At 32.5% G+C, this 8177-nt stretch overlaps 1 long non-coding RNA gene across 1 annotated transcript; it reads right to left on the bottom strand.

Annotated features, from left to right (window-relative positions):
* Positions 1-1040: 1040 nt before the first annotated feature.
* LOC127716682 (uncharacterized) lies at positions 1041-5624 on the bottom strand. The gene is made up of 3 exons (XR_007989077.1): positions 5487-5624; positions 2148-2339; positions 1041-1171 (listed from the first exon to the last, which is right to left on the bottom strand). It is a non-coding gene; the product is annotated as an uncharacterized LOC127716682 (long non-coding RNA).
* Positions 5625-8177: the final 2553 nt, after the last annotated feature.

Here is an 8177-nt window from a genome sequence, read left to right as displayed (position 1 = left end):
ATACAGATTAAATATAGAAATAGAAATTCTTTATTTGACAATCATGGACCTTTGCGTGTTTAAAATTTCATACAATGATTACAATAATGTTTTATGACAATACAATAGTAAATAAGATACAGCATTATAGTATACATATAATAATAAGCAAACATTTTAATGGGTTTCATTTAAACATATCTGCATTGTTTGATAATTTTCTAAGTTCAAAACAATTATTTTAAGTTTCATTAATATTCAATAAATCTAGGTTTTCTTGAATAAAAAGAAAAAGATATAAGGTTAACACGTTGTCATTTTTACAACTTATTAAAATTTCATCATCGAACTCTTTTTTTAAAAGATTATTAGGAGACATTCGAATTTAAAATGTCAAGTTCTTTATCTTCACCTTAATCAAATTTGTATTCAGTACATAACTTTTGTGACGATATGAAGACAACTATCACAAAGAGACCAAATGACGTATATGATAGCATCTATAGAACACCATACGGCGGCGGCCATCAACTACGTGCAAAACCCATACTGTATAAATAGCTAGATGAAAAAGGCCCTGATTTGACAAAATATGAAACAATTCAATTCTCCCCTTTCTGATCTGAATTTAGTATATTGACAAACCGGTCAATCGAAACCAGAAGTTTGCGAAGCCTTGCATATCAAACACATAAGAAATTTAATTCAAACAAGATTCCGTCGAAATAATAAACACCGGATATGTATTACATTATTAGCAATTACTAAAAATTTCTGCAAACCTACTTTTATAACAAACACTAAATTTTTTAACTGAAATTCTGTAGTCATAATGCATAATTTAAATCGTGCCACATGCGAAGCACCGACCTGATGGCAGATGGTTTCCTCTGGTATAATTGAAAATTCATCAGTGGTAGTTAAAATATGTAAGTAGATATTGGTGCAATATATCAAACGATAATGAAATGTGAAACTAAAAAGCAAACATATTTAATAAAAGAAAATGATATAAATCATGGCAGTCAATCAATATAAATAATTGATATGGTAAACAAAACCGTCAATTGAGTCCATCATTTAAAAAAAATCCATCTTTGTCCATAAAATTTATTCTTCACATCATCGATGAAAATTGGTATTCGTCATTCTTTTTTCAAAGGTTTTAAAAATCGAACAGCTGTTCATTTTCCTGCAATTTGATGTACATATATTAATTGTCAATGAATAGCAACATGATAACCATCGTTAATTTTGAGAATTTTACATCGTATATAGATAAATAGAAATTCACAATTATATCTTACATCGTAGCATCATGTCATTTTATATAAGAAATATCACAAAGTTTTTTTGCATTAAACCTGCTGAAGTACCAGAATTTACCCCAAATTACTATATCGTGTGGTTAGTTTAGCTTATTAATGTGTAATTTTTCTGGTCTTTTTCGACGTTTGTTTTCCCCGCATATGATTTAACAAGATCGATGTCGTGAAACAAAATTCAATTTACTCAGAGGCTAATATGGAATCTAACAAATACAAGTTACAATAAAAATCACCATTGATAAACGTTTCGGTTGGAAAGAATGGTTGAAGCGTATTTACCTATTTTATTATAAGACGTATTTCGGTGTTTTCATTTCTGCAGTATTTATTGACAAGACAGTAAAAACTAACAATACGGGAAAATCTGACATTCGTTTTAATTATTGATTGGTTTTAGGGTCCGACTATCCTTTTGGATATTGCGGACTAATGTAGTACGTAAAATACAGATTTGGATCTGCCTGTCTTTTTGCTTTCATCTTGCTCCGACTGTGATGTTGTTGCTGGTGCGGAGTGTTTGGCCGTTCTGACAGTATGGCAGCTTCTATAGCCTGTTTAGACTGAATGTTCAAGGGCGACGTTTGCGGTGGTGTGGTTAGTAGGTCAGGGTCGTCGATGTCAAACCCTTCACCAAAGTCGATCCTACTACGCTTGCCTCTTTCTGTTGTCGAAGTATAGTAAATGAGGCGATGACATGCCTTCTAGGTGTTGTACGGATTGGTGACAATATCCTTGTTGATGACAACTCCCACTGGTTCACCTCTGTACTCTGTGACATCGGTTCCGACAGGCCTATCATATATATATGAAGACGCAAGAGAAATTAGACATTTAATTTACCTCTCGTTTATCTGAATGGACCGACTGCAGTGTGTCATACGATCTTTTTAATTCATAATATTCCCACCCAGCATCAGGAGCAGTCGGGTTTTCCTGTATATTATTTTTAAGTGCAGACGTCAGAATATTCTGTTTACGTGTTGCCTTGAAGAAACTTCCGTCTAAAAATGCATCCTTCTGTGATACCTCCATCTAAAGCATAAAGTTATTATCATGTTAAAACATAATCTCTTTAAAATATGTTATTACATCTTTTCTTCCAACCTTCACGATTACTGTCGAGTTGATAAATATGTATAATGTTGAATCGGAGAAGTTCAGGTAGTTCAATTTTTCCACTGGGTGTCTCACGATCCTGGGGAAATGAAATTATGTAAAATCTATTCTTAATATTAAAATAGATGAAAGATGGACATACACATAACCTTCAAAATGGGTAAATAACCTGTCCTTCGGTGGTGATGAAATGTCCCTTTATATTGGAACATGATTGTTAAACATTTTGATTTTAGTTTAAACATATTTTATTTGCAAAAGTAGCAAAAGGGATTGGACACAAGTTATAACAACATTAGTGACGTCCTCTCCCTATATAAATATAAACACAAAGTACATTAGATAATAACGAAAAACATAGTAGGAATGCATGTATAAATACAAACTGTATACAAAAACAAAAAAAACTAAAAACAAAAAAAATACAAAAAATACAATATAATATGGAATAATATATAAAACTGGACTGGAGTGAAGAGTTGGAAAGTAGGAATTCAGAATGTTAATTGATTGTTTTAAATCTTTGTGTTATTCTGATATATGCTTGTACAGACTCAAAAATTTCTTTGTTTTGCTGAAAAAAAAGGTCACCGTCACCAGCCAATAGAAGCTCAATGGATATAGCATACCTTTTTAATTTTGAAAACAATATTTCTCTTGCTTCGTTGTGAAAAGGGCACTCAAAAAATAGTGAATACTATCCTCAACAGGGTGGCCACAGCTGCATGCGGGACTGGGTTTAATATTAACACGATGTAAATCTGAATTTAAAGAACTGCACATATTTCTCAAACGTGTATGAATGATATTAAGATTTCTATCACCACAACTCAAATAGGAGGGTGGCTGTATCAATTTAGGCTTCATCTTTCGTTTAAAAATATTTATATTTTTGGACGAACGTATGTCCCGGTTTATGTTATTCCATTCAATAGTAGTAGACGGAAAAAAGGATTTTCTGGTTATATCCAGTCTAAAACTTGGTACTACATAATTATTACTGTTTCGCAAATCGTTATTAGATATTTGACCAACAAGTGGGGGCATTAAATCGCAGAGAAAATCAGGGGCAGTCCCATTATGTAAAGAATAAAACATATTGAGCTTTCTGGACTTTCTTCTATCCGCCAGCAATTGCCACCCTGTTTCAAAATATATAGCTTCCCGACTAGCAAACACGGGCAACCCAGTTACTAATCTTCCTGCTTCCAACTGAACATGTTCTAAATTGTCGGCATCTTGTTGAGTACAACCATCCCATAATTCACATGCATATTTCGTAATGGGTCTTATAAAAGTTAAATATATACGAGCAAAATTATTTCTATTCAATACATATTTCAATTTTTTAAGAACATTTGATCTTGTACATTTTGATGCTATCAAATACTATAAATAATGGTACTTGACAAACATATACCACATTTTAGTGATCTTGTATGTAGTTATCGAACAAAAACCATTTTCTTAAAATCGTGGACTCCATGGTATATTTATCGTACAATATATTGTATGAGTACATGTATGTTTATCCAAAAAAGATAACTATTCCGTTAAACATAATACATTGCAGGGATCCTACACATTTGATAATAAGATGGAAATGGACATGGCAAATAAGATACAAAAAAATTTGAGGCAGATAGAGCCGACCGTCAAAAATATGAATATTCATATGATGAAGACATAATCTTTCAATCAGTTTAATTGAGGTCTGGAGCTGGCATGTCAGTAACTGCTAGTAGTCTGTTGTTATTTATGTATTATTGTCATTTTGTTTATTTTCTTTTGTTTCCTATTCTGACATCGGACTCGGACTTCTCTTAAACTGAGTTTTACTGTGCGTACTGTTGTACATTTGTTTTTTCTACATTGGCTAGAGGTATAGGGGGAGGGTTGAGATATCAAAAAAGATGTTTAACCCCGCCGCATTTTTGCGCCTGTCCCAAGTCAGGAGCCTCTGGCCTTTGTTAGTCTTGTATCATTTTTAATTTTAGTTTCTTGTGTATAATTTGGAGTTTAGTATGACGTCCATTATCACTGAACTAGCATACATATTTGTTTAGGGGCCAGCTGAAGGACGCCTCCGGGTGCGGGAGTTTCTCGCTGCATTGAAGACCCATTGGTGGCCTTCGGCTGGTGTCTGCTCTATGGTCGGGTTGTTGTCTCTTTGACACATTCCCCATTTCCATTCTCAATTTTATATATCAGGAAAAGCTGACTTTATATGAATTAAGCTCCCCTTTGGTCATGTAGCTCTTATACATCTTTGGATTTCAAATGTTTGAGCGTTCTTGACGAAAATAAATCAATAAAAGCGCTTCGGGCGCACAAAATGACAAAGTGTTATTTTCATTTACTATCACTGGCCTGGGAATACCACTGCTGGTGGACTGATAGACCCAAGAGTATCATCAACTCTATAGTCAGCGCTTCGGTACCGACGTAATTTTTATACAAAGTTACAATTCCTTCAAGCAATGTTGATCTCTGAAGAATTTGACTATTTTTTGGTCCCTTTTGATCATTTATAGCTCCTCACACGGTTAGGTTTATACATCCTTGCTTTACGAAATGGTTGGGTTTAAGCGTTCCGGATGATGGTAAATCCTGAAAAGAGCACCAAATTAAGAACCAAGGAATACGACAGTTGTTTTCCATTCGTTCGATGTGTTTAAGCCTTTGAATTTGCCATTTGATAAGGGACTTTCTGAATTTTCTTTGGAGTTCGGTATTTTTGTTATTTTACTTTTTAATCAAGTGTAATAGCAGTGGGTCGATACAGTTGCTGGTGAACTATTTGTTCCCTGTGAATTCATCAACTCAGTATTCAATGCTTCGGCACTGACATGATTTTTAACAACTTTACTTAAATTCACCGTTTATAAATTAATAAATTATTGAGAAATTGAGGTTTCAACTCCTTTAGGCCACGTTCACCTTAGATGAATTTTTTATTGAACAGATATTTCATTGAGTTTGGCTCATTAAGGATTCTTGTACATTTTTTATCCAGTCTTTATTCTAACATTATATTGTTTCAGTTTTTATGGTAAAGCAAACCTGTTTTGTAATTTGGTCAGTTTCGTCTATTGCTATTCCGACTATCTCGTTCGATTGTGCATTTAAGTGTAATCTAACTGTGGCACCTTCACTTCTTATTCCGATAGCAGGAAAGAAACCAGTTGTTGGATATTTTACTTTTTTAGTGTTAAGCTATAAATGTAAAAAGAAAAAACTGATAATATAAGGATGATAACCGACTGAAATGTTTTTTGGTACTTTATGTTGAAAGTGTATCTGTCAGTTTACAAAATAGTCTGTAGTTTTAATTTACCTATGGGGTATATGTAGTAATAATAACAAAAGCTAGAACGATGCTTCATAAAGTTTAGTTCAACATGTTGATAATTACAGTCATTTACTCTGATGCATGCCTTACTGTCAAAACCGAACTACCATCAAACATGTGTATGTAATCACTGATAAGAATGGATCAATAATTCAACAAGAACTCGTTCCATTTAGCATGCACCTATTTTTTTCCCTAAATGTAGTATGGTATTTGGGGTCAGTCTTGAGTTTCACTTCTGTTCTTGTACTATGAACAGCAAATTTATTTATTTTGTAAAAAATATTTCCGTACTCCTAACAACAAAATTATTATTATTTTATTTAGCGCCATTTTTTCCCAGGTTATAGTTAAAATTGAGAATGGAAATGGGGAATGTGTCAAAGAGACAACAACCCGACCATAGAACAGACAACAGCAGTTGTCTTTTTGACATTATTTTACATCTTTTTTTGTTATTAATATTGTACTTATATTGTGTAATAGATCAAATTTATTCGTTCAGTGTATGTTTACTTGTTTTTGTGAATATGTCTCTTTGATTGAGTTGAGCCATTTCGATTGATATTTTATAGTGTGTCTTTTTATGTTGTAATGTTGCGCTACTGTTTCAGGTTAGGGTGAAGTTTGGCGACTGTTAAAACGTTTAAACCGTCTGTATTTGTTTGCACATGTCCTAAGTCAGGAACCTGATGTTCAGTGGGGTCCTTTATAGCTTGCTGTTCGGTGTGAGCCAAGGCTCCGTGTTAAAGGCCGTACTTTGACTTATAATTGTTTAATTTTTACATATTGTGACTTGGATGGAGAGTTGTCTCATTGGCACTCATACCACATCTTCTTATTTCTATTGAGTGTTCTTTGAGGCGTTATATAAACTGTTTAGTCTTTTCCGTTCTTTTTTTTTTGATGAAGTGTTTCTCGTCCTTTTTTTATTTCGGACTTTTGATTGTCGCTTTGTTGTTTACTTATTTCAGTATACCAAATGTTGACATGAGATGATGAGTGAATTTTGACAACTTGACATATTTTATGCGTTTGCAGTTTTGACATGAGACATCAATAAATGATATAGATATGAAATATGAAATATAACAAGCCGTTCTGGTCAAAACTATGTTTTAGCCAACTTTCGAAAAAAAATACCCACTGAGATTTTAAAAAACACACTGAAATTAAAATACATAAAACACACACTGAGATTACAAATTACACTCTGAGAATTGAAGAAGACACACTGAAATTAAATCAACTGAAAAACACACAGAGAATTAAAAAAATACACACTGAGAATTCAAAAAGATATACTGAGAGTTTAGAAAGACGCACTGAGATTAAATAAACTGAAAAACACACAGAGAATTGAATATTACACATTTAAAATTCAAAAAGACACACTGAGAATTCAAAAAGACACACTGATATTAAATAAACTGGAAAACACAACGAGAATTGAATATTACACATTTAAAATTCAAAAAGACACACTGAGAATTCAAAAAGACACACTGATATTAAATAAACTGGAAAACACAACGAGAATTGAACATTATACACCGAGAATTCAAAAAGACAAAATGAGATTAAATTATTTATAAACACACAGAGAATGAAAATAACACATTGAGAATTCAAAAAGATACAATGATATTAAATAAACTTAAAAAACACACAGATAATTAAAAATTACACACTGCGAATTTATGAAGACACACTCAGATTAAATAAACTGAAAAACACAGACAATTGAAAATTACACACTGAGAATTCAAAAAGACATACTGAGATTAAATAAACTGAAGAACATACAGATAATTGAAAATGACACACTGAGAATTCTAAAAGACACACTTAGATAAAATAAACTGTAAAACACAAAGAAAATTGAAAATTACACTCTGAGAAATCAAAAAGACACACTAAGATTAAATAACTGAAAAATTAAACAGACTTGAAAATTACACACTGAAAACTCAAAAAGACACGTTGATTTTAAATCAACTGAAAACCACACAGTGAGAATTTAAAATTACACACCACACATTACTAATGAATATATACTTTTGCCTGTAATAAGGGAGATAATTAGCTACTTCCGGTTTATTGAAGGTCACTTCCTGTCTCAAACTATAGGTCTATATATGCATATTGAAAAAATAAATGGTTTCTAGGTTCTTTTCCATGAATTAAGTGCAAAAATATGTACGCCGGATAACTCAATGCCACTTCCGGTTGATATTTTGCAAGGGAATATGTAACCCCTTTATTTTGTAAAAGACCCTATGGCTTTATTATGTACCAAGTTGAAGTAATAATCAATAAACCTTAAATTAAAACATTTCAGGGGCAATGCCTCCTATAAGACGTTATATCTTTGAAAGTGTCAGTTGAGACCATAAAACAAG

The sequence above is a fragment of the Mytilus californianus genome, unplaced genomic scaffold (genome assembly GCF_021869535.1).
Source record: "Mytilus californianus isolate M0D057914Y unplaced genomic scaffold, xbMytCali1.0.p SCAF_9, whole genome shotgun sequence".
Taxonomy (NCBI): Eukaryota; Metazoa; Mollusca; class Bivalvia; order Mytilida; family Mytilidae; genus Mytilus; species Mytilus californianus.
Note: the sequence above shows the minus strand (reverse complement) of the source record. Positions and strands in the feature narration are given on the sequence as shown.